At 36.4% G+C, this 22830-nt stretch overlaps 2 long non-coding RNA genes across 2 annotated transcripts in view; one reads left to right on the forward strand and one right to left on the reverse strand.

Moving 5' to 3' along the window:
* LOC306650736 overlaps nt 1-13283 on the reverse strand; it is a 48154-nt gene extending 34871 nt beyond the window's left edge. The window contains exon 1 of the long non-coding RNA XR_013760996.1: nt 13079-13283. This is a non-coding gene — a long non-coding RNA (uncharacterized lncRNA). The remainder of the gene's footprint in view (nt 1-13078) is intronic.
* Nucleotides 13284-14262: 979 nt separating this feature from the next.
* The window catches only part of LOC306650734, a 1184502-nt gene continuing 1175934 nt past the window's right edge, over nt 14263-22830 (forward strand). The window contains exon 1 of the long non-coding RNA XR_013760993.1: nt 14263-14534. This is a non-coding gene — a long non-coding RNA (uncharacterized lncRNA). The remainder of the gene's footprint in view (nt 14535-22830) is intronic.

Here is a 22830-nt window from a genome sequence, read left to right on the forward strand (position 1 = left end):
AACATGCAATAACATGGATGGATATACAGAAAATGATGCCTAGAGAAAACATTCCAAAATGTTACATATAGTATGATTCCATTCCAAAAATGTTACATATAGCCTGATTCCATTCATCTAACACTTCTGATATGAAAAATTTATAGAGAAAAACAGAGTAGTGATTGTCAGGCATTAAGGAAAGAGTGTGAGTAAAAAGAAGATGATTGAGTCTATAAAAGAAAAATGTGAGGAATCCTTGTGGTGACTAAAATATTTGTACTTGACTGTGTCAATGCCAATATCCTGATTGTGTTATTGTGCTATAGGTTTGCAAGATGCTGCTATTCAAAAGAACTGGGTAAATGGTACATGCTATCAATCTGTATTATTTTCTTGCATGCAAAGCTACAATTCCTTCAAAGCAAGAAGTTGAATTTACAAAAATAAGACTTGATACTTCACTGAGAAGAGATTCTTCCTGTAAATAGCAGCTTTTGCTTTTTCCCATGGAGTTCCAACCTTATTTATGACCTGTTTCCCGCTGGTTTTGTATAGTAAGTTCAGCCTGTGACTAAGAATTTCAACCTGTCTATAATTTTCCTATTTTGACTGCCAGCCTGACAAATTTCAGATGTGCTTAGGCAGCTCCCACTTTTGTATGATCTTATTTCTTGAATAAATAAATAAACAAGGGTATATTTGTAGGCTGGCACTCTATCATTGAGTTATATCCCAGCCCTAGAATATATTTCTATAATCTCCTATTGATTCTGCTTCTATGGTTGAATCCTGACTGATTGATGAACTAAGGAAAACAACTTAGTAAATGAAAGTAAAGGAAATAATATGGCATTTACTTTTAGTTGTGGTTGGCGAGATGGAAAAGAGCAGATATATTTGAGAATTTAGGAAGTCAAGCAACTATTGGAAATTTGTGTGTGTGTGTGTGTGTGTGTGTGTGTGTGTGTCTATAAGAGAAGTATGACTGACTATATACAGAATGTTCTTCTGGAATGATACTGAAGCTAGAGGAAGAAGAAAAGTTGGTAGTGTTTTGAATTAGAGGCAGAGATGAGGAAGTTGTGGTGGATGAAATTAGTGTGAGTCATGAAAGGCTCTGTGGGTCATGCAAGTAGATTTGTCCAGTGATCGGTAGAAAACACAGGCCTGGCTATCAGGAGAAGGATTTGGGCTGGTGATTAACCCATTAAGTCCCAAGTTCTCAGTTCTGTGAATATTTCAATGAAATTGGCACAAACACATTAAAATAGGTTGGAAATAATAATCTAGGGCTTATATATTATATTAACATTGTGTGATATAATTCCATTCTTTTTATTATTATAATTTAATTGTATTATATATCAAATTATATTATATACTAAAGCTTCTACAGGTGTTCCACATCTGGCATGGTGGAACAAAATGGGTTAAATCTGGCTTTATCGATGGAGGTCATTTGAAGCTATAAGTTTAGGCAGATCAAGAGTTGTGTGTATAGTGACCTATATGCTCTAGGATATCATTTCCCTTCCTGAAAATACACTTGGAAACCAAAATTGCACAAAGCTTAATAAAAGTTTAATAAAACTTAATAAAGCTAAATTCTTCCTTGGGGAAGAGTAAGCACTTCCTTGGGAGAGTACTTACCCAGATATTCACCAATCACAGAAAGTTTACTTAAGCTCTTTCCTAAGTATAATTGTGTTCCTTTGCCCATGCCTATGCATTTTTAACTCATTAAATATAGTTTTATCTCCTGACTTTTCAATGTCTCACCTTCTATTGTGGGTCCCTTTTAGAATTCTACTTTTGATGGCCTTTGTCCAAGAATGAGTTTACACCCACAATACCAGTCCACTTATCTGCTCTAACTGCTGTGTTCTGGGAAGGTGGCAACTTCAGAGTGACTCCAGTTTTTCTATATGCCAGGAGTTCATAATGCATTCTGTATCTAATTAGGAGACAATGATCATGAACATTTCAGACATGGGACCTCTTATTCTAGCTGAAGTCTTCCTCATAAATCCAACCTATGAGCATGAAGAAGACCAAGCAGTCTGGGTAAAGTGGGAACTGCAAGTTCAGAGTCCCATCCACTCAGTGCCCATTCTCTCCTCCTTGATCAGTGGGCCCTGATACTCACAGGACTCTAAGGTACCTGCCTACTGAGCACTGCTGGGAAAGTTCAGTGCTAGAAGATCCTTCCTCAGATATGACTTCATCTAGCTTGCCGGAGATTCTGAATATACAGGACATGTATGCTACATAACTTTTGTCCTGTACCCTGTATTGAATTTGTCTGGATACACTGAAAGTCCTATGTCTAGCTTTTTCTCCTAAGTTCCTAAAATTCAGCATTAAAACTATTTTTTCAACCTTTGTAATTAGCAATTAAATTATTTAAGGTAATACTAACTAAAATTATACCTTCACAAATAAAGATTTATTTTTTTTCCTGCAGATTTGGTTGAGGGAAGAATAAAAGGAGTGCTAATCTAATTCATAGCAAAGAGGATGGCTCTTGGAATGACAGAAATTATCCAGGAATGAATGACAAGATATTACAATGTAGAATGAACAGGCGATGACAAGGTACAGGTGCTCCTGGAAAAGTTGAGGTAAGGGGAAGCTTTAAAGGCACAATGAAGCTCACTTAAGTTACTCTGAAACAAGGTTCATTGGCCACAGAAACTCATTGCAGGAGCAGGTGTTAGCCCATTTTTGGAGATAGTTGTTGCTAGACAAGAGTATCTTACCTGAACTTCTGCAATGTTGAAAAATTCTTGCAATAAACCTTGTTACAGAAATATGTGTTGAATGTGCAGAACAAGTAAGGGCTGTATGGCAAATATTGTGTGAGGTATATAGAAAGTGAAGGATGTTCTTGTGGGCTTTAGGGACTCCTTGTGATACTTCTCATCTCAGACACAAGCATGAGTTATTTTGGTGTCAGCAAGTTCCCTATTCAACTTTCACAGAGGGGACTTGGAATTAAAGAAAGGAAATATTTAAGAAAGGAAAAGTCTGTTCTTTGCCAAAGTTCTAAGCTATGAACATCTAACCACCATTAATTAGCTGTATCTTCTGATTAATACAATTAATTTAACAGTGATTACCTCAACCTAGTAACTAAACTTCTGAAATCTAGCAGATCATTGACTACCCTAGGCCTCTCCAAATCAACCAATCACTGATAAAACCCTAGTCCTGAAAATCAGCCAATCAGTGACAGTCTTACCCTTTTAGACAGTAGCCAATCAGCAAGTGCTTTTGTCCAGTGGCCTTGTTTCCTTCCTAAGTCAACCAGTACACAGTATTCATTACTCTAGTGACCACAGGACACAGCTGAAAGTCTGTAAACATTTCCACTTTAGATGTCTGCTAATTCTTGTCCCCACAACTCTGGCTTTGTTCTAACATCTATGGTCCTCCCATCAGGCAAGTGGGAAAGTCACCTTATTTGCACCAGGTATGGAGTTCAATTTGTTGTCACTTTGAAAGCTCACAACATTTTAACCATTGTTCAGAGACCTGTTCACACTTGTGAGTGACACATGCACTATCACATCTGTGAGTTTAAAATTCAATCTTGCAATTCTTACAGTGGTTGCTATCATCTTTTTTATTTGTGTATATATGAATTTGAGGTTGCCCAAAGTTTAAGTGTAAATTTTGTGATGAATTTTATGAACAATAGGCATTTATTAAATAAGGAAGAAATCTTCTCAAAGCTTTTTCTGCAGTATGCAATTGTTCATTCAATATGTAAAATGGTGGAATGTCAGATATAAACCAGCATATATGAACTACCGTGCATGAGACATGTATGATTTTCTAAACTAGTACTAAAGATAGTGATAAAAAAAATTCCATTGCTTAAGAGGAATTCACATGAAGAAGATATAATAGTCACAGCAGAAGCTGTAATGTGTTATTGCACTGTAGATCATCATTAGTCTTTCAGCTCAAATGACTATTTTGAATGTATTGCTATCAAAAATATTTCTGATTTCAAAATGGCAAGCAGATTTTATCATGCCAGGGTGAAATCTACTGTAATAACAAAAACTGTAATAGCTCCATTTACTATTAGGGAGATTATCAAAGATCTAAATGATATATTTAAATTTTCCATGCTCAAAGATCTAAAAATTTTACAGTATAGCAACAGATCCAATTAGTGAGTGAAGGAAAACATTTTTTCCTTTGCTTGTGCAATACTTTTCTCATCAAAAAAGTTTATTCATAAGGTTATTATAAGTAAAATCCCTTCCAGATGAAACTTCAGAATTAGAAGTTTTTTTCTTTTATTTCTTTTTTCTTCTTTCTCTCTCCTTTTTCAAAGACCTTATTTTTGAGTTAGGAATGAATAAGAAAAATATAGTGCTTTCATAGAGAAAACACATACAAATTTTGGTGAATAGTTGTATATATGTACAAATAAAGTTCATTCAAAATTGAAGCAGACCATGAATGGTTCCATGGAAAATGTTGGCTATACTTTCTATATTCTGAATAATTTTGCTCAAATAGTATCTGATGTCATTTTTATTGACATTGAAGTAATTGCCACAAAATTGTTCTCTTACTTCAGCATTTGTACTGATTGAACTTAGCAATTAAAGTGTTTTTGCTATTCTATTAGCATCCAGTATTTATCAGTTCTCTCTCATTTAAAAGCCTATTAGATTTGTTTAACAAATATAGTTGAAAGAATTTTCCAATTTTTTTTGAACTGCTGAAATCATACTTCAATTCTGAGGACAAGCGCCTCAAAATTCTTTTTGACTTTTAAAATTAATCATTGGTGAAGCCTATGTATTTCTTGTTCATAGTTTTCAATGTATCTTTTGCAGTAGGATTTTGAAATTTGAAAGAAAAATAATATTATTGAAGTGCTCTAGTGTTTAAAGGAACTCATTGAACATGTTAAAGAAATAATCATTGGAAAATTCGTTCCTTTACATGTCAAGGCTTCCCTTAAAAGGGACAACATTACTTATTAACAGAAAAAGAAATTTTGACTCAAAGTGGGTAATTATTATGGCACTTGCCATAATAATCTTTATAAGTAGATTTCATTACATTCCATTTGATTCTTTTGCATGGGTATTACTATATACTATTCCAGCACAGAAACAAGTAAAATTGTCTCGTGTAGTGTTAAAGAAGAAGGGAGTAAGGAAATCTTGACAATGCTCATTGTTTTTTGTCATTGAACAACCTTAAAATTTTTTTTCAATCAATAGATAACAATAGAATCTCAAAGAATGGAAAATCAAGTTATGTCATGCTTAAGAAATCAAACTTCAAGAGAAATTCGAGTTGTTACCTTTCTGCCAGTATATGTTCAATATACTGGCTCATGACATAAATCCTAAGCATATGTTCTCATTCATGATTCTTCAGGAGACAAATGAAATAAATAAGTTGGCAGCTATCTATATAGAAACTATATTACAATTAAGTAGGCTATAACTGTAAGGAAATCCAAAAGCAAATTCTACAAAGCAAGGAGTTATTAAGAGAGACAAATTATCAGGGATATATAACTAAAATAGGTATATAGTTTAGACATTTATAATTTATTATAGATAAATCACAAGTAATTTTTGTTTTCATGTGTTCCATGCAATATTTTTATTGTATCTCAATGTATATACACAAGCATTAAACATAATTGGAATTTAGTGAGGTTCCCTGTTATGGTTTTGACCTTTAATGTCCCCTGAAAAGCTCATACTTTGTTAGCATGGTCCCCAACACAACAAAGTTCAGATTTGGGGCTTTTCTGCAATGATTAGATTATGGGAGTTGTAACTTCATCAGTGAATTAATCCATTTGATGGATTAATGATTTGTGTTTTTTTGAGAATTTTATCTTTTTTACTATTTTTACTAGTGCATTATTATTATACATAATTGTTAGACTTATTGTTGCATATTTGTATATACACACAGTATAAAAATACAATGTGGTCAATACCATTATCCAGTGCTTCCCCTTTTCCTCCCCTCCTCCCTCCCACTGGTCTTTTTTCTTTACTCTATTGGTAACCCTGTTTTTTTTTTGTGAGATTCCCTCACCCACCTTTTTATTTTTCTTTCCTTTTTTCTCTCTAGTTTCCACATATGAGAGAAAACATATGACCCTTGACTTTCAGAGTTTGGCTTATTTCACTTAAGAAATACTCTCAAGTTTGATGGATGAATATTTTGAAGGTGTACTGGGTGGTAACTGTAGGCAGGTGGGTGCGTCTGGAGGAAGTAGGTCACCAGAGGGCATGTCCTTTGACTATATCTTGTGCTGGGTTTCTACCTCTATCTTTCTGCCATGAGCTGAGAACCTTTCTTCTGCCATTCCCTTCTTCCATGATGTTCTGCAGCACCTCAGACCCAGAACAATGGAGTCAGCTGATCATGAACTGAATCTGTGAAACTTGGTCCCAAAATGAACTTTTTTTCCTCTAAATTGTTCTTGTGTATTTTGGTCACAGTGAGGAAAAGATGACTAGCATACTACCTATGCTTTTATTTGATAAATTTCACAGTTCTATGAAGGGAGAACAAGAGGTAAATCTACTTCATATACCACTTAGCCTCATCTAATTGCTAGGAATGCTACCAGGATGACGTGGAAAACATGGTTTCAAATGTTCAAGAACAGGTTATTTTAACCTCAAATATACTTTTCCAGAATATAGCAGAAAATATGAGCACTTTCCAACTTGTGTTTATGTGACCAGATCCTTCATACAAAAACCTGAGGAGGAAAGCATAAGAAGAATAACTTATAGACCAATCTTACCTGTTAGGTTTAGGTGTGAGGTGTCCCCCAAAAGCTCCTGTGTGAGACAATGCAAGAAGGTTTAGAAATGAAAAGATTAGTTTATGCGAGCCCTAACCTAAGCAGTACATTAATTCACTTGAATGGATTAACTGGCTGGTAATTGTAGGCAGATTAGGTGTAGCTAAAGGAGGTAGCATGCCTTTGGGGTATATATTTTGTGCCTGGTGAGCACTCTCTCTGCTTCCTAACTGGCTTGAACGAAGTGAGTTTCCTCCACCACACCCTTCTCCCTGATATTCTGCCTTACCTCTGGCCCAGAACAATGGAGCCTGCCATCTATGGACTGACACCTCTGAAACTATGAGCCCCCAAATTAACTTTTCATCCTCGAATTGTTCTTGTCAGGTCTTTTGGTCACAACTAGGAAAAAGCTGACTAAAACATTGTCAATGACCTTAGATTTGAAACTCTCAGACATAATAATAGCAAACTGAATCTATAATACATAAAAAGAATAAGAGACTTGGATTAAGTTTTCTTAACATTAGAAAGTCAGCTAATATAAGTTGTTATTAATTATATGAGATAAAAACCATATAATAATTTTAGTGACAAAAAGGCAAAAAAAATTTGACGTATGTATGTGTGTTTATGTATGAACTTTAAAGAGAAATCTTACAGCCTTTGGGAGAGAAATTGAAGAAGACGTAAATAAACAGAGCAATAACCATTTTCATGAATTGAAAAACACGGTATCTTAATGATAAATTCAATCCAAATGTTCTGAAGGGTTAGTATAATCCCAGTTGAAATGCCTAACATTAATTTTGTAGAATGTGATAAGCTGTTTCAAAAAGTTTATAAGTAAGAGAAAAGTGATAAGGAGAGTCAAGATCCCCCTACAGAAGAACAAAGTAAGACTATTTTCTGACCATATATCAGGACCTTTATTTTTTTTTTTGATAGTGTTGGAGATTGAACCCAGGGTCTTATACATGCTAGGTAAGTATTCTATCACTGAGCTACTTCCCCAGCTCTTGAGGCTTATTTTAAAGCTCTAGCAATCAAAGATGCTTGTGTTGATTGTTGGACTGAAACAGTCAAACAGGACAGAGAGAGACTGGAAGTAGATCTGCACATATACAGACAGTTGATATCGAAAAAAAAAACAAACATTTGAAGATCAGCAGGGAAGAATGGATTTCTCAAGAGATGGTGCATGCTCAATTTGAAATCCATGGGGAAAAATGAAATTTTACTTCAATTTATTATTTTTTAAAAGATAAAGTCCAGTTAAATTGAAAGTATATATACAATGCCAATCATTTAAAATATTTAGAATATTATGAAGAAGATTATCAACATGAGTTTAGGATAGAAAAAGATTTCTAAACAAAGCATGAATATTATGCTGCAGAAAAAATACTAAATTAAACTGCATTAAAATGGAAGGTTTTTATTACTTGAAAGACAAAGTAAAATGTCATAAACTGAAGGAAGATGTTTGCCTATCATATAATTGACAAAGAACTCAAGTTCAGAATATCTGAAGAACCTTTACAAGTCAATATCAATATTATAGATAAGAATCAAACACTTAAATAGCATCTTCACAAAAGGAATCCAAACAGTCAGTACATGTCTGAACGGGTGTTCAAGTTTCACTGAAATGCAAATTTAAACTGAAATGAGTATGTAACTACCAGACTGGTAAATGTTGACTATGTTTTGGAGGAAAAATGGAGCAACTGATATTCACACCCACTGCAGCTGGGAATATAAATTGTTAAGGTTTCTTTGGAAAGAACTCTGGCATTACTTAGAAAAGTCAAAGATGGACATGAACTATGATATAGAAATCAATATTTAGTTGTACTCTGATATTAACTACATATTCATTATTAAATATAATATTTAATATTATTATAACATTAAATTCAGTATGCAATAAATGGCATTATATATTTTGGGGGGGGTACCAGAGATTGAATTCAGGGACACTTAACCACTGAATCACATCCCCAGCTCTACTTTGTATTTTATTTAGAGACAGGGTCTCATTCAGTTGCTTAGGGTCTCACTAAGTTGCTGAGGCTGGCTTTGAACTTGCAATCCTCCTGCCTCAGTCTTCCAAGCTGCTAAGATGACAGGCATGCACCACTGTGCCCAGCAAAAGTATTGCATATTTATGACCACCAGGAAGCCTGTATAAGCATGTTCATTGAATAATTATTTGTAATAGCAAGAAACATAAATAACCCACATGTTTATCAACAGTAAAGTGGATAATTACATCATAGTATATTTAAATAATGGAATATTATATACCAATGAAAATGAATAAACTATAGCTACATAGAACAACACATATTTTCATCATTATAATTTTTATAGAAAAAAGCGAGACACAAAAGGACACATTCAGCTGTTTATATGAATTTCAGGCTAAATTAAATAGTATATTGCTTATGGTTTCATCATATGTGGTAAAACCAAAAAGAGAAACAAGAAGAGCATTCAATAGTCAGAGGTAACTTTGGTGGAAAGAGGAAGGAATGTGTCAAATAGTGAACTGCTAAAGGCTAATGACGTGTTTTCTGGCTAACAGTATACTATTTTCTAACTTAGGGTTTACACTGTTTTCTAATTTATTCAGTAAAGTGTACAAATATGCTCTTTCATAAATAGTGTATCTTTCAATAATTAAAAAGTACTCAATTCTAAAGTTATCTCACAAATCCATGAAGTCAAAAATGATATTCCTGAAAACTATCAACTTATTATTGATAATCAAAGGCAAAACTCTATAGTCACGATTTCAAAACCTGTATTATCATTCAGAAAATAAAGAGACATACAAAGTGACAGAATTAATAATTAAAAGGATATTTTTGACAACAAAATTTGAATTTGAAAATAGGATCCTCAAGAGATGGCCGGCATTCTTAGACACATTAAAGTATGCCTTATCCCAAAGGTATTCCTGGTTTTCAAAAGAAGTATGATGAACTAGAATTCATTGGTGCAGTGTGTGAATCCAGCTAAGTATTCATGCTGCTGCCTTATTTCTGTTAGTTTCATCACTACACCTTTAATCCACAGAGATGAATTTTATTTCAAAACTAATATTAAACTGGAAATTTTAAGTGATATGTCGCTCTAAAATCAGAAAAGTCATCACAAAAAGTTGTCCAGTTGAGGTATTAATGGGGAAATTAATCCTTCCAGCAATATGGGGAAAAAAATCCATTGCAATTTGAGCAACCTACTGGGGATCTGCCTGCTGTTACTATTGCTCTTGCAAAGTTTCCAGCCTATGTCATAATGAGGGATGGAGGATTAAGGAGCCTGTAGGGGTTTGAAGATACATCTTTCTTCCCATATAGCATGTAGAGCAAGAACAGGGCTTTTCTATGAGGGAAAAACTACTCTTCTTCTACAAATGAGCTAGGTATGGTTAATGCATGCCTTTGGGACAAAGAGTCTAAAACTTGTCACAATTTGTTCCCTAGAAGATGTCCCAAGATATTAAAAATACCATCTTCCATTTAAAGACTGCAAGTTCCCCATTTCCTCTGAACCTATGTTAAGTCAGGAGAGATGTAGAGGAGTCTGGAGATGACAACAGGACCCCAAGGCAGATTTGGTAAGTGACTGTGAAAGACTGGACATTTTTTTAAGCTGTCTGTTTTATCTCAACTCCCTAAGGTTTCCCTCCCAGTAATGGGAACAAAGCCCTTAAAGCTGTTCTCTGTTCCCAAACAGAGAGTAAAAGAGTAAATTGAGCCTGATAGCCAGATAGTGCTCAAACAGTAGGATTACCAGAAACTATTGACCAGAATCTACAGCCTGTTGTAAAACATTGTGAAACATGTTGTCAGCAAACCCAGACCCCCTTTGAAATTTCCTGGCAGCTTTGTTCCCCCTTTTCCCCCTTTCATGTGTGACCCCTCCCGATGTGTGGTTTCTGCCTTTATAAACCTACAAGATTTTCTGCTAGGGACTCGACTCCTGGAGTTGGGTCCCAGCGCGCTGGAATAAACACCTCTTGCGGTTTGCATCAAGTGACGCCTCCTGCGGTTGATTGGGGTTGCCGTCCATCCATGGGACAGAGTTGGGGTTTCCTTTTTGGGGGGCCTTACATTTGGGGGCTCGCCCGGGATAAGATGGCCCCCCCTCATCCGTGGAGTCGACCTTGGAGGTAAGAAGGGGTACCCCGAAGTTGTCTGTCTTTGTCTTGTGTTTTGTTAGTTGGTCTGGTTCTGTGAGCGCGCTTTCGGTTTCGGTGGCAGCCGTTCGGTGACTCGTGAGAGTGGCCGAAGAGTGGGCGGCAGACGTGCCTGGGGGGCCACAGGTTGCAGCCCTGGGGGACGCCCTAAGGGTGGAAGGAGAGCCAGGGACGCCTGGTAGTCTCCCTCGGTAAGGGCGCTGATGGGGTTCAATTGGTGGATCAGAGATTGGCGCCCGTCTGTATCTGGTTCTGGTTCTGTTGTGTGTTTGTGGTGGAGGTGGAGGAAGGGTTGGAACAACTGGGGGGTTCTCGGCCCGGGCTACTCTCGGGTGGACCCCAAAGGTTCCTTCTCTGGACTCCCCCTCCCGACAGCCCTGAAGGGAAACTTAGCAAAGTAGCTTCAGTCTCAAAAGTAATGAAAAATAAGGTCTCATAATTTTAACATCCAACCTGTCCGGATGAGATGGCTAAAATGCCTTAGACACAGAGTTTCTGTTAAAACCTGTTAGATCCTTCCAGATCTCAGTCAAGGCTTACATTGCAATATAAATAAAAGAAGCCTAAAGGCTCAGTAGGAGACCGGTCTCAAACCCAGGGAAAGAAAAGGTAAAAAGAGTCTTTAAAACTCCAGCAAAGTAAATGCTATATTTTTAATTATATGTTTTTTTGAGCTCATGATTTTTTGATCAGTTCTATTTTTTATTCAACTAGAGTTTTTGAACATCTGTTACACTGCAATGGAGATTCACCTATAAAGTTACAAGGGCTTGATTTTGTGTTATTTGTATGTTGTGCTGTCTGATGTCATGTTTTGTCTGTATCAGAACTGAGCGCTCCTAAAATTAAAATTTAAAAATGGATCCAGATACTTTTAATTCACGTGATTTAAAAAAGGTTCAAATTGGGTAAACTAATAAGAGTAAAATGTCTTTGAAAATAACTTGCAAGTCTCTAGGTGGTCAAGCTAATAAAATATTGATGTTAATAAAGTGTCTAATATCAATTGTTTCTAGGACTTTTCTTCAACAGGAAAGAGACAGCAAATACTGTTCAGGACACTTGTCTGATATCTTGGTTTTTTACAGAATAAGTGAATTAGAGTCAACATGTATGGGATTACTCTAATGTGTTTGTAGAGACATCTGATTAATTTACAAAGTTAAAATGCTAATTGTTAAATAACATCGAGTACTTTTAACTCATTAAATTCCATTGGGTATCATACTTAAACATTATTGGTGTTTTCATAGGTTGGTAAATAAAAGGGTTTAAACTTGCTTTGTGTCATCACTAAACCAAAAACAAGGTTACTAAGAGTTATGTCCTAACAAGTGCACTTCTATATACAAAGGGTCCCAAAAGTTTCAACTGTGTTTCAATTAGAGTACTATAAACAACAGAATATTTAATCTTATTAAAATAGAGTAATTTATCTAAATTCAGAAATTTCATAAGAGTTGTTTCAGAATGTGAACAGAAAGGGGTCAACGAGTAGGAAAGAGAAAATAAAAGGTTCTGGGTATGGAAATATATTTAGTAAAAGGAAAAAGGAAATGTTTCTGGGTAAGAAAGTGCTTGTGTGATGAAATACATGAGGGTCTAAGTAAGTGCTAAGAAAGTCTGTGTAAGTAAAGGGCAAGTTTCAACAAGTTTGTGTGTAACTAAGTTGGTTATATGTATGTGAGACAGCTAAAACTATTGAAGGTTTTTCCTAAGGTGAAATACTAACGTTCTGATATAAACCAAAGTTTAATCTATATGGTAGAATAACATGGTAAAATAACAAGGATTTGAAACACTAATTTACTCTTTGTGTCTATTAAGTTTTATTCTTTAGAACAATTAGTCTTAAAAATTGGGGTGTATACAATTATGGTTAAACAACTATTATAGAGTATTGTACTTTGTTACAGAGTCTACATTTCTCTTTAAAAACTCAATTTGGTAAAATAAAAGTGTCAAGGTATTTGTGAAATGGTCACTAGTTGTATATTAAATGTGTTCATATTTTTCAGGACCACAAGTTTTTAAAGCAAGGAATTTATTAAGCTCTGCTATCCTCCAGATTAAACTTGTCTGTAATGGTAATCTTAAACTTATAAAGAGTAAATTTTATTGGGGATTTATTTCTATCATTTAATGTTCTATTATAGGACCTGCTATCAATAGGGTATGTGTAAAATTTGTTACTTTTTACACTGAGATAAAGAATTTCAAGTGTAAATGTATTTCTAAACATTAGAGTCTGATTTGTTTAAAGGTTAATATTGTGAAACATGAAAGAAACATGAAAACATTTTGCCACTTAATCACAAAAGGAAAGTTAAAAGCTCTCTCAGCCTTTCTTTGATTCATGCTTTAGATACTATGTTAAATTGTGTTAATTATAAAGTTTATATAGACTCAGGAAACAGTATATGTAAACTACTTAATGGTATTTAAGGAAGAAGCAAAGATCAACATCAGAATTAGAACACTTAAGATCTGTAAAGAGCCCTGCCTTACCTGAGATAAGGCTCTGCCTCCCACCTTACTGCATGTTAGAGTGACTCCAAAATAAGTCAGACTTCAGCTTATTTAAAGTTATAGTCAAAAGATTGGTTCTTGTTGTAAAAGTACTGTGATCTCAAATAGGGGATAGAATGTAGTTCTCAATCAAAATTCAAGATAGCTATTATACAAGCTGAATATATTTTTACTCTTGCTAATTTCATTTTGTAAAACTGTTACCTGTTAATGTTTTGCAGAAGTAGCTGCTCCAAGAACAAACAACCTAGGTAACTTGTGATAATAAGCCATCACCTATAGAATAGATAGTGGTAACTTCCAGTACTAATGCAGACTCCAGTTAGATAAAAGGGTAAATAACTGTAAAGTTATGGACATTAAAGTTAAAGCCCCATTACTCTTAATTTATGACTGGTGAGACTGGCTTGCTGGATAATTAAGATCAAACTTAGAAATTGGAGTTAAATACAGAGGTCAAGAAAAGTCCATATTTGGGTCTTGCCCTCAACGTTAGCCTGAACCCAGGGAGTAAGAGAACTTCTCTAAGGAGCGTTGCAACTCTGGGTCACACAACCTCCTGATCAAGGAGATTGTTGAGACTAGAGGATGAAAAATTATCCAGTGCATCTGCTGCAGAGGAGGGTCATGGAAAAGGGGAAACATCCCTTGATGTTTCTAAAGGAAGTCACCTCATCAAGAGACCCTGCCTAATCAAAGTCACTGGTGGAGCTAAGGAGCCGCTCTTAAGTTCTGTACGAGTGACCCCTGTGGGAACTCAGCTGACTCTTTAACAAGACAGGAACCAGGTCAATTTGACCAGCTTGATCTTAGATACCCAGCAAAACAGTTAAAACCAAAATATAGCCATTCTTGGGCATTTAAAGGAAATAATAATTAAATGTAACTTAAGATGTACACTTGTATTAGCCCACTAGAATAAAGGCTGGAAGCTACAAATGAAAGAAAGATTCTTCAGCAAATGTGCCTGATAACTATCAAGAGAAACTGCCAGAGTCAGAAGTTTTTAGTCAGTTTAAGACCTTCCTAAGCTACACAGGAAGACTTAATCTATGTTTGCTAGTATGATTATCTATTCCTAAGTAACAGAAGTATAGAGATCTCTACTAAACACAGGTTATACCAATAAAGGGATATTTTACAAAATCAGATGACATTAAGTAGCTTAACTATATTTTCTGGGGACATCTATGACAATGTTAAAGTCCCCAAATAAAGGCCTTGTTCTCTCCAGCCTTTGCTAGGCCTAGTTATGGGAACAATTTCTCAGTTCTTCCACCTCCTGGTGAGAGATTAACTTCTGTCATTTTCATGATACTCAGTGGCATGTTTCAGATGCTGCAACATTTACTTTGTGCTAATCTCATTTCAGGACTCATGTCTTTTTGTTCTTCTATCATAGAAGCAGCCGCCCCCAGATGACTTTACAACCTGCTCTTCCCCAACCAGGCTTCTTCCTGGGACCCCTTGATTGACCCGATTTTTAGAAAAGGAACTCCAAGCTGCTTGCCCCACGCCACCCACTTCCAGCTCGAAGAAGCTAGAGCGGTCATCGACCTCCTTCCCCAGCAGCATGGAGTTCCTGAGATTAGAGGGGGGAATGAAGCCAGAATTGGGAACAGGTAGTTAGTGTAGAAATAGGGGATCGGGTCAAATTGAGGAAATGGCCATAAAATCATCTGCCTCTGGAAGTTGGAGACTGCCCCTGGAAGAATGGAATGTCAAAGATCTCCGGAGCCCATTGATTACCAAATTTACCTGCCTTTATCAAGGACTGTTGACCAAGGACTGCAAACAAGGGGCTGCTAATTGGTGGCCCGCCCCCTGGGCTCTTGCCTGCCTGAAATCACCTAGTCACCTTCATCAGGGAAAGAGTAAGTGCTGTACAGGTACTAATGCTCAGGCAACAATACCAGTCCCTCTGCCAAGGAAATAGCTTTGGAGAAGAGTATATAGAGACAGAAGTTCCATGATTAGAACTTACCAGAAAAGAAAATGGGGAAATGAAAGAATGGACATTTTTTTAAGCTGTCTGTTTTATCTCAACTCCCTAAGGTTTCCCTCCCAGTAATGGGAACAAAGCCCTTAAAGCTGTTCTCTGTTCCCAAACAGAGAGTAAAAGAGTAAATTGAGCCTGATAGCCAGATAGTGCTCAAACAGAAGGATTACCAGAAACTATTGACCAGAATCTACAGCCTGTTGTAAAACATTGTGAAACATGTTGTCAGCAAACCCAGACCCCCTTTGAAATTTCCTGGCAGCTTTGTTCCCCCTTTTCCCCCTTTCATGTGTGACCCCTCCCGATGTGTGGTTTCTGCCTTTATAAACCTACAAGATTTTCTGCTAGGGACTCGACTCCTCGAGTTGGGTCCCAGCGCGCTGGAATAAACACCTCTTGCGGTTTGCATCAAGTGACGCCTCCTGTGGTTGATTGGGGTTGCCGTCCATCCATGGGACAGAGTTGGGGTTTCCTTTTTTGGGGGCCTTACAACTGGACCATACCTAAGGGTTACAATGGCCCTTTCTTGCTCAGTTCTGAATTGCTGATATTCTCTATTTTTATTGCTCAAATAATGACATCCTTGCAAAACTCACATTGTCCATTGCTCTGCGGTCATAGAAGAGACACTGTAGGGTATCAAGGGTCTTCATTTACCTCTACGGTGGAGAACACCAACATATTCTCAAAGCAAATGAGGAGAACACATTGAATTCAGAAGCAATGCTTTTATATATGAGTATGCCCCTTCTGGAGCACTGCTTAAGTGTAGATGGAGTATAAATGGCCTGCAGTGGAGTATGTAAATAATTCATTAGGCAGGAAATGAGAATCAGCCATTTTACTATTAGAAACATACTGAGATTTCTTTTTTCTTTACAAGAAAGCTTTTTATGACAGATGAAAATCAATCATTTAATCAAATGCCCTTTCTCCCTTTTGAAACAGCACAGTGCTAATGCCTTTTCTCTTCTTCCTCTTCATAAATGTGAATTCTTATTACATACATTTTATTGTTGGTAGAGAAAATGAGGACCCTGGCTCCAGAGTGAGCAGGAAACTATCAAGGGACTCCTTAGAAACATTGCAGTTTCTTGGCCTTTGTCAGACCTTATCTGGAATAATTCAGCCCCCTCCCCTAAGATTTTGAGGTTTTAAAGTCCAACATTTGTAACACAAGATTTTAAATTCACTACAGTGGGAGGTGGGTTTTTTGTTTAGTTTAGTTTTGTTTCCCCAAAGAAACCAAAGTGGGAAACCTGTACTTGAGCAGCATCAATCTCCTGAATTCTTTCTTAGTTTTCTCAACCAATAAACAGTAGTTCCCTAAAATTCTCTGAGTCAGATAAGCATACAGGTATGCATGTGCATGTACACACACACACACACACACACACACTTGTTTATGCTATATTGTATTGTGTGGACACTTTTCAAATTTAAAATAATGCATAGAAGGAAAGGTCCTGTTACTTAAGAATTGGTTCATCTTCCTTTAGGCCTGAAGGGGTGAAAACTTTGAGAAAGCACCAGAGAGAGAGAAAGGGGAAGAAAGGAATTTTAGGACAAGTTGACCTGAAAGAGAACTCTAAGAGAGGGTAGCCATGAGAAGACTTTCTTTTTTGCCTGAAGAATCTGCCACCAGCACCACTAGGAAATTCCTATAGTAGAGATTCCTGGCAAGATGGGCCTAGAAAAACCCAGAAATGGCACTACTCTTTCCACTTAGTCACCTCCACACTTGCCCATGAGATTGGTTCATGAGAGCTGTTAGCCTTAGGTTAAGCAAGATATTAAGAGTGACTGACTTTGGATATTGTGATTTTTCACTATTTGTACTATTCCGCACTTTCTACAAGGTAGAAATACTTTAAATATTCAAAACTTTAAAAATAGCCATTCAGACTCTCTTTTTTCTTTTTTGGTGGTGCTGGGGATTGAACCCAGGGCCTTGTACATGCAAGGCAAGCACTTTACCAACTGAGCTACATCCCCAGCCCTGATTCAGACTCTTGTAGGTATTACAGATGCAATTCTCTTTTGGTCTCAAAGGGGCTCACCTTTTAATGAGTTCCTTCTTAAAATTGTTGGTACTTTAAAAAATAACATTTATTGATTTACCATGATTATATAAGCATTATTATTATTAGAAAACTTAAACTAGAAGAGTAAAAATAGACTTAAAAGTTACATCTACTATAATCCCATTATCCATTTTCCAGAGTTACTCAATATTAGTATTTTTGAATATTTTAATCTCTTAATTATACAAATGATAGCAACAATAGTGATAATAATGACTCAGTGCTTTCTTAGCAGACCAGTTTTAAGTATTAGCTATGTTAACTAATTTACCCTTCACCCAATCCTATATGTAGGTATTTCATTATCTCTACTTTATAAGTGAAGAAATGGAGAACTTGAATGATTAGATAATAGGGCTAAGGTCACATAGATCCAGGTACAGCAAGGATTTGGGCCCCTAGGGCATGTCTCCAGAGCTTGTATATTTACTTTAAACTGTTTTAAATGACTACAGGCTCACATAAAAGAAGCAAACTGCTTGTAATTTGCTTATAAATGAGTGTGCCTGCGCATGAGGTATATGACTCATGAATGTGATCAATACATAACTTAAGGCTGGTAACCCACAGCTGTTTTAAAACTCAGTCAAGAGGGTAAGTAGGGCAATTTTCTCTTATCACTGCATAAACATTTTGGCAGATTCTATGACAATTTTGTGTTTCCTCTAGAACAAAACCCCTTGTTATAAAGCCATAGTTCAAATACTTCCTGAGTCAAAATCATCTAAATAACTCTGGATTTTACCAAACATCAACTATTTTTATCCTTTTGAAAAGACAAATTTGCATTTTTGATTTTATATTTTTTTCATTATTTAAGCATCTTGCCATATGATTGTATGGTTGTGTGTGTGTGTGTGTGTGTGTGTGTGTGTGTGTGATAGTGGGGATTGAACCCATGGGTTCTCTACCATTGAGCTACATCCGCAGTTCTTTTTTATTTCTTAAATTTGGGACAGGGTCTTGTTATATGGACTAGGCTGGCCTTAAACTCGGAATTCTTCTGCCCAGCCTCTTGAGTAGCTGGGATTATAGCATGCCCAGCTGATTATATGAATCTTTATTGCAGGAATGAACAAATAGATGAGTGAGTATTTTAACCAGAATGTAGTTCTTGCTTAACCAAGGAGCATGGACTTGAAAGGATAAGTGGTCCAGATAATTTCACACTGCTGTAAACCTTTTGAGAATTCTCTAAGAAAAACCTCTTTATTATGTAACAGTGGTCCACTTTATGCTTTGAATATAGCCCTTGCTGCTCTGTCACTGCAACTTACTTTTAAAATGGACATGTTTCTTTCTCTTCCTTTCTCTCTGCTCCTCCCTAATCTCTCTCCTTCCCTAATCTCAGGGGAAACAGGCCAACCTTTCTTCCCCATCCTAGGCAGAGTTATCTGTCCATGAGTACACACCCACCACAGGAACCAAGTGATCCAGACTTTGGGCATGGCACCAGAAGATCTCAGAAATGACTGTCTCCCAAAGTAACAAGTGAATTACCACTCCAGACAGAGAACACGTGGAATGTGTTCCTTTGAGTCACCTCTTTAAAAGCCCCCTGTTCCGACTGATGGACAGAATCACAGCCTCTGAGACAGGAGTCCCCTGTGTGTCTCCTTTGCTAGCAAAGCAGTAAACCTTCTTTTTCCTTTTTCTCAAAACCGTGTGCTACTTATTGGGTTGGTGCTGGGGACAAGGACGGAACATTCAACAAAAATTACAGAAAAAAATAATGGCTGTCTCACTAAAGAATTATGATATGCATAGATTGGGATTCATAAAACATGGTTTATAGATACATGGACTCTAGATGCAAGGATATAATATATGGGTTGTAGAAAGTGTACAGGAACTGAATCATTAGACACTAGGCAATGGGGACATTATCACATTAAGGGAGTGTCATGATTAGAACTATGCCAGAAACAGTTAATGAGGCAAACACACTGAGTGATAGTTCCAAAGAAGAAATAAAAAGGGCCTGAACTATAGAAAAAGAGCAATGAGAATAGAAAAAAAATTTCAAATTTTAATCAATAACAAATATTTATTAAATTCGGAAAGCACTAGTGTGAGTGCTTTGAGGAAAGTTTATAATGGTAAATAATGCATAGTCTCCGATTCTACCTTTGGGCTTCGCTCTGGGGCCCAGGAGGCTGATTACTATGGTCTTTGTCTCTAGACCTCCCACTTCCTGTATTTGTTTTCACCAATGGGCAAGCACCAGCAGGAGATCAAAGGAAGGGAAGGTGTAATATTTATTTCTTTCCCACTCCCAGCTCTTTCCTCATTTAACCAGGATTTTGGCGGCAGCAGCATTCCTCTCAGGATACAGTTCATTTCCATCAATTCCTAGTCTACATGCCTGGGTCTTACCAGACTCTGCTAACGGTAATACAGTTTCTTCTCTGTGCTCCCTCAGATGTAAGGCATCTCAAATAATGGTAATCTGGTAAGGCATCTCAAATAATGTTAGTCATTAGGGGCCTCAAGATTGCTTGTGGGTTGGTTAGGCCTGCCCAAGCCTATGAAAATTCTTCTTTCATTAAACTATGTCCAGTTTACTAATTTTGCATTTAAATTTTTAATCGTAGTGAAAATATCATAATAAAATTTATCATCTTAACCATTTCTAAATTTACAGTTCAGTAATGTTAAACATATTCATATTGTTTAATATTGTGTTGTAGAATGAATCTCCAGAAAATTTTCATCTCATAAAACTGAAACTCTGTTCCCTTTAAATACCATCTCCCCATTTTCCCCTTCCTGCTGCTCCTGGCAACCATTATATTACTTTCTATTTCTATAAATTGATCTACTCTAGATACCACATATAAATGGAATCATATAGTATGTGTTCTGTTTTTCACTTGGAAAAATGTCCTTGAAGTTGATTCATATTGTTGAATGTCAGAATTTCCTTCATTTTCAAGACTAAATAATGTTCCATTTATGTATATACCACTTTTTAAAAAAATCCATTCACCCATTAGTGGACACTTGAGTTGCTCCACCTCTTTGCTATTGTGAATAGTGTTGCTAGGTGTGTAATATCTCTTTGAGACTCTGCTTTCAGTTCTTTAACATGTACACCCCGAAATGGAATTGATGGATCATATGATATTTAAATTTTTCAAAACCCTTTTGGATTGTTAATTTTATGTGTCAATTTCACTGGGCTATTGGGTACCCAGATATGTGGTTAAACATTAAATATTATTCTAGGTATATCTGTGAGGGTATTTCTTGATAGTTAACATTTGAATTGGTAGACTGAGTAGAGCAGATTGTTCCACCCGGTGTTGATGGCCTTACCCAATCCATTGAAAACCTGAACACAAAAGACCAAGTAAAAGAATTTGCCCTTTTCATGGAACTGTCTTTGAGCTGGGACTTCAGTTTTCTAATTCCTTAAGACTCAGACTCTAAGACTGGAACTTACACCATCAGTTCTGATTTTCAGGCCTTCAGACCTAGACTAGAACTATATACCATTGATCCTCCTGGGTCTCTAACTTTCTGACAGCTGACCGTAGATATCTGTAACCACGTGAGACAATTCTTCATTTAACCAATGTTTCTTGAATACTTGTCACACATAATGCTTCATGTTAAGTGATAATCCCATTATTTTTTGTGTATGTGATGATGTAATTAAATATTGGTTTTTAAATCTTATATTAAGAATACCAAGAGATTAATCACCAGTATTAGTTATAAGAGCAAAGGGAGTTGAGGTAGTTGCAGAATTTTTTGTTCTTGTTAGAATTCAAGTGAGTCTTTGTCCTTTTGCACCTAGATTTATTGTCTAGATGATATTTATGTTGAATAATATGGAGTTATCCTCTGTTGTTTTGTACCAGAACCCCACACATTAAAGTAAATATCAGAAATAAGAAATAGTGGGCTATGCTGATAATGTAATGTGATGAGGTGAACTAAGGTCTTTTTGCTTTTCTCTTAAAATGGATTTAGGGATCAGAGTGGAGCAATCTGGGCACGATGTCCTTCATTAATAGATAATAGAGGAAGGTTATAAAATCACTGCGGCAGGGAAAGGGGGGAAATCTCTTAATATGAGAAGATACTATTTAGTTAGAAAGAAGGTCAAAGAGAAGGTAGATAAAGAAGAGGAATTTCTTTTATGGCGTAGTGGAGAATATTTAAAAGGAAATTGCCTCCCAAAAGATGAGATATGAGGGGAAAAGAAACATAGTAGAAGCCTTTCACTGTCCCAAATCCCTCACCACTACCCTTCTGAGCAGAACCAGCAATATAACCAGGCAGATAAAAATCCACTTACATTCATTATAAGCAAAGTGCTACATTTGCAAGACTTAAGGAGCTATGTTGATTTCCTTAGGCAGGGATGATGTCCTGAGAGATTGGGGTAAGTGAAAGCATGGAAAACCAGTTTCTGGTGAATGAGAGAAGATTGGGGAAGGGAGGTAGAATGTCCAAGTTAAGAGCATCAAGAAAGATCATTTATACGCCCAAGGAACCTTAGAAGTATCCCTAGAGGAACTTATCGTTTCATCCTCATTCTTCACCGCCAACAACCCAGGCAGTGTGGCATGTCTCTGTATACAGTAGGAGTCCTGCTAGGCTACTACTCCCCACACCTACTTCACCTCAGTTTGGTTTGAGAAAGGTGGTCTGATTCAGTGGTGACCTTTTTGTATCTTCGTTTGGGTCAGCATACAGTTTAGAATATATCAGAAATAGGTTGGGAAGATCTTTCCATCCTTCCACACCAACATCCACACTAATCTGCTGAGGAGTGTAAGAGAAAGTCCAGGAAGAAAACTGCCTGTCACCAAGCTCTTCATATGACTTTAAATCATTTATTTTAAACAATGAACTTACCAACATTCAACATCACAGTAAATCTTAGTTTTTATCAATAACTAGTCTAAAAGATGAACATCTGTAGCCAATTTTTTCTTAAACATTTATGTTCATTTTAAGTTTCCAGGAAAATATCATTAAGTTTAGTACAAAGAAGGTCAAAAACTTTAGTGGCCAACTGCTTCCCAAACTCTGGTTGTGGGCTCCCACCCCCACATTATTGCCTAGAAGTTGAGCAAACATATCAAACATATTAATGTTACTGTGAATGAACTGGAGTATATGGAAACATAATCATAATCAGTGACTAACTCAATGGAAGAATGCCTTCTGTGTACTTGAATCACAGCACATAGTCTTTATA

This window comes from Sciurus vulgaris (genome assembly GCF_902686455.1).
Source record: "Sciurus vulgaris genome assembly, chromosome: X".
NCBI lineage: Eukaryota > Metazoa > Chordata > Mammalia > Rodentia > Sciuridae > Sciurus > Sciurus vulgaris.